General features: G+C 36.5%; 1 long non-coding RNA gene across 1 annotated transcript; it reads left to right on the top strand.

Annotated features, from left to right (window-relative positions):
* The first annotated feature begins 6,118 nt into the window (after positions 1 to 6,118).
* Positions 6,119 to 10,131, top strand: LOC120575255. Its single transcript, XR_005641974.1, has 5 exons — positions 6,119 to 6,344; positions 8,154 to 8,262; positions 8,472 to 8,596; positions 8,980 to 9,070; positions 9,823 to 10,131. It is a non-coding gene; the product is annotated as an uncharacterized LOC120575255 (long non-coding RNA).
* Positions 10,132 to 10,441: the final 310 nt, after the last annotated feature.

Raw genomic sequence — 10,441 nt, 5'->3', positions numbered from 1 at the left:
ACCTGAAGAATCCTGTCTGAAGCAGACCCATGCGTTGCTTCTATTGAAATTTATTGAAAAATGTTCTGGTACAGGATATAAAATCATCTATTCCAGAATCAAACAACACAAAACAAATATATATATATATATATATATATATATATATATATATATATATATATATATATATATATATAGGTTAAAGTTTGGACACCTTCAATTTCGTTTTTTTTTCATGACTATTTACATTGTAGATTCTCACTGAAGGCATAAAAACTATGAATGGACACATATGGAATTATGTACTTAACACAAAAGTGTGAAATAACTGAAAACATGTCTTATATTTTAGATTCTTCAAAGTAGCCACCCTTTGCTTTTTTGATAACTCTGCAAACCCTTGGTGTTCTCTCAATGAGCTTCATGAGGTAGTCACCTGAAATGGTTTTCACTTCACAGGTGTGCCTTGTCAGGGTTAATTAGTGGAATTTTCCCCCTTATTAATAAAAAAGCAAAGGGTGGCTACTTTGAAGAATCTAAAATATAAGACATGTTTTCAGTTATTTCACACGTTTTTGTGAAGTACATAATTCCATATGTGTTCATTCATAGTTTTGATGCCTTCAGTGAGAATCTACAATGTAAATAGTCATGAAAATAAAAAGGAAACGCATTGAATGAGAAGGTGTGTCCAAACTTTTGGCCTGTACTGTATATATATATATATATTCAGATTTTAACATGTTGTTTTCATAAAACATTAATTTAATGATTAAAAATGACTAACAATTCATAAATAAGTTACATAAATTATTGACGAGCTTTATAATTGTACATTACACCTTTTGACAGGCAAAATGCATCCAACCTATTCTTAAAAGAGTTAATTGAAGGGGAACGCACCACTTCTTCTGGAAGCCTGTTCTATGACTTTACCGCACGGAGTGTGAAAAAATTCTTTCTCTTTTCAGACAGGCATGTTCTAGGGTAAAGTTTTAAAGAATTCCCTCGTGTCTCATACCTATTGCTCCAAAACTGAAAGTTAGGCTCAACTGTTACATCATATATTCCCTGTACTACATTGGGAATACCTGTTTGGGTCAATGACGTATAAGGATTTTCAATAGGCCAATTTTAAAATACAATAATAATGATTTTTTACTGCATTTGTTCAAACATTAACAATGTTGTGTATAAATTAATTTATATAAAACAATTATTTAAACTGATTTTAGTGTTTTTTCATGTTCATGAATTGGCCATGACCTTTAAAAAAACTGAAATTATATAGTTGTTATTTGTTTTTGTTCTATAACATCACAGTCACCTACCTACATGTGGTTAGCATACACATTTTTCCTGTGAATTACACAAAAGTGAAAAAGATGTCTAAACAATATAATTCCATTCAGCATACTCAATCAGAGATTAATATTTTAGGCTCAGAAATTAAATATTGCATTTTTATTTCAATACAGTTATTGCCATTTCTGGTCGCACCGCATTATGTGTGGTCGCACCAAATGATGGGGCAACCACATATTGTCAAAAATCAATAGATTAGGAAGCAATAAGTTGCATGCAAAAATCTAAAACAAATTTTTATTCAAATCAAACAGATTTTTCAGTGAAGGCAAACATTTCATTTTCATTTCCATACCATTTTCATAAAAAAAAATTCAAACCGCTTAAGAGAATAGACCATTCTGTTGGCATCTTGGAAATATTTCATGAAAGACTCAAAGAACAACAAGGATTGTTGGAGAGAACTACCCTGAACATCCAGAGTTCCAGAGTAGGAAAGAACAACAAACACAACACATTTTTAAAACCTCAAATTGATCATCTATCCATAGTGTGTGTGTCATTGCACACATTGGCTTTTGCTGCTCTAGCCGCTGGCCACTCCCCCAGAGGGGGGACCAGAGAGAGAGCAGCGGAGCTTTGGCAACTAAAATGTGACACAACTCAGGCCCACAAAAATTTGCAAAGTAGCACTACTTTGGACTATCTTTGAATAAACAAATGACAATTCCCGAATTTAAGGACGTTTCAGAATCCCACACATGCAAAGCTACCAGACACTGTTTTTGAGTCACATTGTTGTCCATGTTTGGGGGGGGAAGGTAACCTGCACGCCATATGCAGAACGCTTTATAATAAACGCTTTATAAAAAAAGCCATTTGCCAACACTAAATATCAAGCAAAATCCAGACACTATATAGTATTAAATTGCTGTGAGCTGTAGCCTATAATCACCACTTCTAAACATAGGCAATCTCTGAGATTATTCCTTCACAGCGCTGTGCAATGCGAGAAAATGTCAGAGCTCAACCGGGCAGACACATCAGTTTTCACTGACTCACCCCAGGTTAATTAAGTCTACTGCTAACTAATAACATTAACGTCACCAAAATACCCCGGCGAATCAAATCCCATACTTCACGTTAACCGTCAAGCCACTAAACCTGTATGCAAATGAACACCTCTGCTGAAATGTTAAATTCGTTAACGAGCATACGACATGAGATCGAGAGAGAGAGAGAGATAGAGCTCTGAAGGTGGGTAGGGCACTGCCATGAGTCCATGACGCTAATGTATGATTTCTCCACATTTTCATTGTGATATTTTGTGATTACATTCTGAATCTGCAACGTTCTCTGTCATGTTAATCAGTTAGTTAGTAGTAGAGTATACAGTGGAGTAGCATATTGAGTGGTTTGCGGTCCTTCTGTAACTTATTTTGGGGTAGGCTACAATTTGGTTTTGATGAATTCTACAAGCAGCAATACCACATATCTTTTCTCCTGGCAAGGTACTCTGCTCTTGCTGTAGGGTCGGAATTGACGCGTTCCCTGTGACAAGCAGTCTTTTAAAATGGCATCTTATGAAATGGATTCAAATAATATAGTATTACATGAAAAAAATCGTGAAAAGCCTTAAAATCTTGTTTATAGAATATTAAAATGAATTACTATTTGTATATAAACCATCAAAAGAATAGAAGAGTACAAAACCTGACAATATAGGATGTATATTAGTCTTGGAAGGCATGATTCAATGGTCACACCACATGATTTTTGGTCGCACCACATGATTTTTTTTAATTCAGTCAAAATTTACAGGCACAGCATTGGACACCTAAATAAAACTAGCTAGTTTCTCGCGAAAGGGCACTATGACATTTTCTATCAAACTATCAATTTGTAAATATAAATTAACACTTATTGTCTTTTTGAGGTCATACCACATGACGCGTCAAAAGTGGAAACTACATACCAGCCATTCAAAAAGTTTTATTCTTCAAAATATGAGAGAGGGTTATAAACCTGCTTGTTGCTTTCAAGGGTCCTTGGCAAACTGACTTATCATGCAACTTCCTGTCTTTCAGTGGAATTCAAAATAAAAGCTCAAAAATGCTAATTTCTTGATGGTCGCACCGCATATTTCATAAAATGTACATACTCGGACAAAGTGTGTTTGTATATTATGACAGAAATATCAATACAAGAGCACTGTTATATTATATAGGACTACAAAACACTTTAGAAATTATGCCAAAAATGGCAGAAAATACATTTTAATACATAATGAGCAAATTTCCAGAAGTTTCTAAAATAGAAGTCATGCCTGACCGGTCGCACCACATGATATTTTGACACTTTCAGTAACAAAAAAATTTGAAATGCCATATGATTTTTGAAAAATTGATGTGGTTACATAAAGGGGAGAAACACTAAATATAAATTATGTTTTTTTTATAAATCTAGACCATTTTTAACTGGAGAAAATGCAGTCGGACAGTAAATTTAGGCGTCATGTCATTGACCCATTTACAGAGATGTGCAGTGGGGGTTCTTGGTAGCACAGTGGTTAAGGAGTCAGACTTATAACACTTTTGGATTTCTGACTGGGCCAAATGTGGTTTACACTAAGTTGCTTCAGATGATGTCCCTGTACTTACTGTAAGTCGCTCTGAAAAATCGTGACTGCTAAATGACAAAAAGTACTGTACTGATTATTAGAGCAGGAAACACCTCAGTTGTGTTTTATAAACTCCTTAATACACAAATTAGAAATCATTTACAGTTGCTTCATATAAGATGTTAGTTGACATGTTGACCTTTTTTTAATTTATTGCAGCAAAAAAGCCAGTCTCTTCCCCTCCTCCTTGGTGTTATCTCCTAATTTAGGCCCTTTACTTTTCCCTGACCTTGGTTCATTTCATAGCATCCTTTCCTACTTGGTAGTTGGTAGGACAACAATAGGACAACAAGGTCATGTGTTCTACAATAAAAAAAAAAAAAATGCCAGAAATGTACAGTACTTTTGCTTTGATTAACTGACATCTTCTGTATTTGTTTCTGTCTGTTGCAGCTCAAGAAGATGAACTTACAATTAACCAAGAATTAATTATATGGAAAAATAAAGCAAAGATCCTCCAGGATCAAGTGGAACAACTCGAGAACGATAAAAAGTTTCTCGAGCGGCAACTGGCTGAGATAACTGCTGAAACTGAGGGTAGGTAACCTGACCACAGTTTAATTTAGTGGGAGGTCGCACAACTAAAAGTTAACGTAAGTGGGAGGTGACAAGATTTGTTTTGGATTTGCCTGGAACACAGTATTCAGTAAAGCATTATTTATTGTAATTTCCAATACACTGAAATCATCATAAATGGAGAAATGATAAATGTTTGTCTAGTGGTTTCTTTAAAAATAAGGGTGAGGCTATTTGCACCCCTGGTACAATTAGCAGTGTATGCTATTTGCACCCCTGGTACAATTAGCAGTATGCTATTTGTACCCTGGTGCAATTAGAAGTGTATGCTATTTGCACCCCTGGTACAATTAGAAGTGTATGCTATTTGCACCCCTGGTACAATTAGCAGTGTATGCTATTTGCACCCCTGTGCATTTACAGTACCTTGGCATATATTTACACACAGTAATCCATACTACTCATGTATTACACCTTTTTGGAATATTATCGCTCTGACATTCTTACCCTAACCATAACCATCCCACTCCTCTTGCCTAAACCTAACCAACCCAACCAGAGCAGGCATATTCATGAGTCTTCCCCTACCACCCTGCAAAAAAAAATAAAAATTCGCGTTCGCGGGTCCTGACTTGCGCAATTGCATGCAAATTATCCAATCCAAATTTAAAAAAATAAGATCACCACACAGGGGAATTGAACTCCAAACTCCCATACCACAGGTAAGCGTACTAACCACTCACCTAGCAGTTCTTTCAGGAAGTTGAACAACTTTTTACCACTTGGTTTCTTCAAGCCTCGGTTGCTAGGTAACCATACTGTATACAAAAAAATAGGTACTAACTAACAAACTAACGGTTGTATGCTTTCACTGAAGACAGAAAGCGCAACTGTAGTATCCATTTTCCGCTAGAAATTCAATTGTTATAAACTTTAGAGACAAAACATCCCTAATATGCCAGTTTCTGCGGTCATGGAAGATGAACGTCCGCCATGATTTTGGTGCACGCGAGCAACGTGTTTTTGTTGTTATGTCACAGGGTGTAAATAGCTCAGCTGTGTGGCCGAGGCTATTCGTACCGGGGGTGCAAATAGACACTTACTAGAGATGCACCGATTGCAATTTTCGGTAACCGTTGGTGTTGTGTTTCTATGGTATAATTAAATTGCTTTTGTGGTTTATATATTGAAATGTTTAAAAAAACGTTTGACAGTAGGCACAACTACCCAGTAAGCACACATATGTCGGCACGACGTATGCAATTGATCGCTTCGTCTGCAATTGATCTCGGGTCATAAAGAAGAATAATGAAGCATCGTTTATTGAGCGTCTGGACGTCTTATTATGATCGCAATCAATACATCGCAGCGACGTATTAACTATGTCGGTGAGATGTATTAAAAGTTCCTCAGTTGTTCACGTGTCATTTGGAAGAATCGTTTATTGAGCATCTGGACGTCTTATTATGATCGCAATCTATACATCGCAGCGACGTATTAACTATGTCGGTGAGCTGTATTAACAGTTCCTCAGTTGTTCGCGGGTCATAATGAAGCATCGTTTATTGAGCGTCTGGACGTCTTATTATAATCACAATCTATACATCGCAGCGACGTATTAACTATGTCGGTGAGATGTATTAACGGTTCCTCAGTTGTTCGCGGGTCATTTGGAAGCATCGTTTATTGAGCGTCTGGATGTCTTTACTGTACACACACACTGTTGATGTGATGGACAGTGAATCTGAATTGTGCCCAGCAACATATTCGCGCCACAGTCGATAAAGGAAGGGGAAAATAAGTTGCCAGTCTACGAAGGGTTAGGATGGAGACTGCTTCTTTGCTGCTGTCAAATACCATGGTAAGCACTATTTCATCTTAACGTAACGTTAATACAAATATTTTGACGTTTTCTCATGTGGAAGTTGGTGTTCATTGGACTAATAACAAGATATGTTAGTAAGTTACGCCATGTCATGGTTTAAAGTAACTTTAGAGCCGTTAGATCAGGCTCACATCGCACTAGCCGCCCTTTTTCACATTCATTTAAAATTAAAATATCCGTGCTCTAGCTAGTTAGCTTGCTATATGTACTAATCTGACTGAATCTGAATGTAAAGTTAACGTTAGCTGCTATGTCAGTTGCAGTACATGCCAGTAACGTTAGCTAACGTGAGGCTGCTAGCTATAGCTAATTGAACGTTACCCGATATCCCTTTAACGTTTTTGGGTGCCTGTCATACTTTGCTTGCTCATATCGGTTTTTTTGATTTTTGTTTTGGCTTTAAATGGAACTGAAATCTCAACAGGGAACATTTAAAGCTGAAGACTTGTTATATAATCAAAATGTAGCTAGCTAAAGGTAAATTCGGCATGTAGCGTTAGCTAGCTAGCTAGCTAATCTGCCAACTAACGTTAAATTATTTAAAAAAGGTGAAGAGGTTCAGGGGCCGTCTAATGGCAGGCTAACGTTCGTACTTATTACATTGTGATTGTAATATTTTATTTTTACCCTGCTTATTAACTAAATGACACTATGTAAAATTAGTTTAGGACCGTTTAGCTAGTAAGACTGTGGTTCGTTTCTGTACACTCGGCATTAAATCTGGTTAACAACTGATTTTGAAAATGGGGTTGGGAGTGCCAACGGTCATAAAACATCAGTTATTAGCTAGATGGTGCCCGTTTTCGTGGGCTAACGTTAGCCTTCAAAACACTAATGAGCATCGTCACCTGTTACCATGATTTTCTTGCTGATATATTTTTCAGAACACTAATGAGCATCGTCACCTGTTACCATATTTTTCTTGCTGATAGGACTACAGTTGAAAATTAGCCGGCTGGCTAACACTGGCACATTTACAGAAATGTTGATTAATGTGTGTTGTCCTTTATAAATAAAGAATAAGAATATATCACTAACGTTGATTAATTAAAATAAAAACAATTTACCTGGCAAGCTAGCGTTAGCTTAATGTAGTTACTGTCCAGTCACTTAACTTTAAGTTTTACTTTTTGTTGAAGCTAAATTGACCATAAGCCTAACTGACATTAGCGGTTTATAATCGGCTTTAACAGGGACTAAACACGTTCGATGGACATATTGAATCACATTTGACTTTGAGAGCAATACAATTATCAATATCACAATAATTTAATTGGTATATTGCTTTTTTCCCCCGTTTTCCGTTAGAACGATGTAGCTATATGTGTGCATCTGTAAGATGTATGAAATACGTTGGAACGATGTATATATGTATACGTCGCGGAGAGAGCGGCTATATGTCGTTGAAACGTACAGCAGCGACGTCCGGGGACGTCGTGTACAGTGAGCAAACGAAGCACTCTACATACGTATCCCCGATGAATTTGGATTACATCGCCAATACATCGTGGCGACGTATGTGTGCTATAATGTTTATAGCAAGGGTAACTTTGGTAAACTGTTAGTTGATGTTTGTTTGCTTGTTTGTTTCACTAGTTATCCCTCATTAAAAAGGGGGTTCTTGCTAAGAATATCACCATCTTCTACAAAATGTCAGGAATACACTGTGTTCATTGCGAAACAGTAGTTACAATACTAAAAATACTGCATCCTCACAAAAGAGCAGTATTTTGTGATAGTAGCTTTCACATAGTGTGTCTGCTTTTATGTTGGTATGATGTATAGTGGAAGATCAGAAAACGTCGGCAGGAGAGAAGGCAATGCAGAGATGAAGGACATCATACCACAATAATAGTTGTGTGTATAAGCCTGATCAACAAGTGAAAAGAGTCAGGTATGTTATTGTCATATTAGTTTGTTGCAAGATGCAAATTACACACCTGTAATCTGAATCTATCTAGTATTTGGGGCAGGCGCAGTGCCACTCATGATTCTTATGTGTTGCTCTATTTTTTAACCCCCTGTGTGTTCAAGGGGTCCTAGACTTTCTCTATTACATTGTACTTGAATTATTAATTACCTCTGTATATTAATCTCTTTCAGATAAGAGGAAAGAGTTTGAAAACTGATTTGACGACCACTGCTGAATAGGCCTGCTAAGAGGATGAGGCACTAATGATTCCAGAAGAGGAAGCCAAAGAAGAAGACCTACACAGACTTTGAAATGGGTAGGTAATAAACTATTATTAAATCATATCCATCTATCAACAATAAAATATTTTAACCCTTTGGAAGTTGTACTTAGGTTACATTTTGTAATCAAATGTAACCCTAATGTGCACTGAAGGAGATATACCACATGTCCTTCCTGCTGCTGCCAGACTTTATAATCAACACTGCTCCAAGTAGACCACACGCACCCTATCTGACAATTTACTCACGTGCAACATCAATGTACACCTTTTTTATGCAATATCAATAACTCCTCTGTGCAATACTGTGAATACCGTATACATTCCTTTTGGTGCAGTATCACTGAAAATGTCCTCCACTGTGGGATTAATTAAGGATCTTATCTTGTTTTAAATTTGTATATGTTTGTATTTTTCAGATCTCTCAATTGCCATGATGACCAAGATATTCAACGGGAAAATGTGGAAAGCTGCCATAATAGCAGTCATTACTTTGTCAAATCATCTGTGGTAAGTTTACAAAATCGTAATTGAAAATGGGAGTAGGAAGTAAAGAGAGGGCAGCATAAAATGACACCTTTGGTTTCAAAAGTAAATACTTTTTAAATAATTGTGATTACTATGAAACCTTGATGTTAGCCCTTTTAGAGAGAAAGTTATGGTATTTTTTATGGAATTTTTAAAGTTTTATTTACAAAGTTAATTTAAAATACTAATTTTCAGAAATGTCAGCACTTTAACAGCGGTTGAGGCTAGATGGGATACAGCTACGGTGACGACAGTTAAGTTTAGGCACCAAAACGACTTGTTAAGTTCAGGAAACAGATTGTGGTTTGAATAAAAAACTCTAGAGGAATGAAACGCGTTTTCCTGGGTGAAAGTATAACAAATATATTATTATATTAGTCTAGATTTTGCGGGATTTTTGCGTAACTTTTGGCCGTAGCTGTATCCCTTCTACCGTAAACAGCCCACCTTGAACTTCATCCAAAATGAAACTGCAGCGCCCCCTACTGACCAAATGTCCTTACTGTTCAATTATATTTAAAGGCTGAATTGGATCTTCTGAGGAAAATTGAGCAGAGAATTTAACTACGTTTGGCTTGCCATATTCTACTTGCCATATTCTTCTATTCACATCTGCAAAAAAAAAATATTACTCAACCACTTCTTAAAAACAAAGGGAGATGAAACAAAATGTATTAAAAGATACTTCTTCGAATAACGCACAAAACCCAAATCTTTTGTTCTTGTCACTGCAGCAGCACCACCGAGGGATCCTACTTTCCTGAGTACGAAGCCGGCCATCAAGGAGTTCCCCGACTGGCAACAGACTGTAGCAGGGACAGCATTTTTTTTTTGCTACTGAAATAATTTACATTATGATAGAAAGTGGACAATATAGTGTGACAATTAGTTTTTGTTCTCCAACATGTACACACTGCTGTTGTGAAGCAGTGATATACAGCTCACGAGTGTGTAGTCAAAAGAGAGAAATACTGTATATTTCAGCGACTCCTACAGATTAAGAAAAATAATGACTTTTGTTAATAAATAAATGTTATTCTTGGCTCAATTGTTAAGTGTTTGGGTTCAAATAACATTACCTTGATCCCATAGGCATCCAAAAATTGAGAAAGTGACATTTTTTAAAACTGAAACAAGGTGTTTGACATCCTGTTGTGTGTGCAAGCTCTTTTTATTACCACGGGTTTACAGACAGTCTCTAATAATTGGGTATCACCTGGAACAGAGCCAATAATCGAGAGACACACCCACCAAACGAGAGAAAACATACAGTGCCTTGCGAAAGTATTCGGCCCCCTTGAACTTTTCGACCTTTTGCCACATTTCAGGCCTCAAACATAAAGATATAAAACT

The sequence above is a fragment of the Perca fluviatilis genome, chromosome 15 (assembly GCF_010015445.1).
Source record: "Perca fluviatilis chromosome 15, GENO_Pfluv_1.0, whole genome shotgun sequence".
NCBI lineage: Eukaryota > Metazoa > Chordata > Actinopteri > Perciformes > Percidae > Perca > Perca fluviatilis.
The sequence above is the reverse complement of the archived record's forward strand: the minus strand, read 5'-3'. Positions and strand labels throughout refer to the sequence as shown.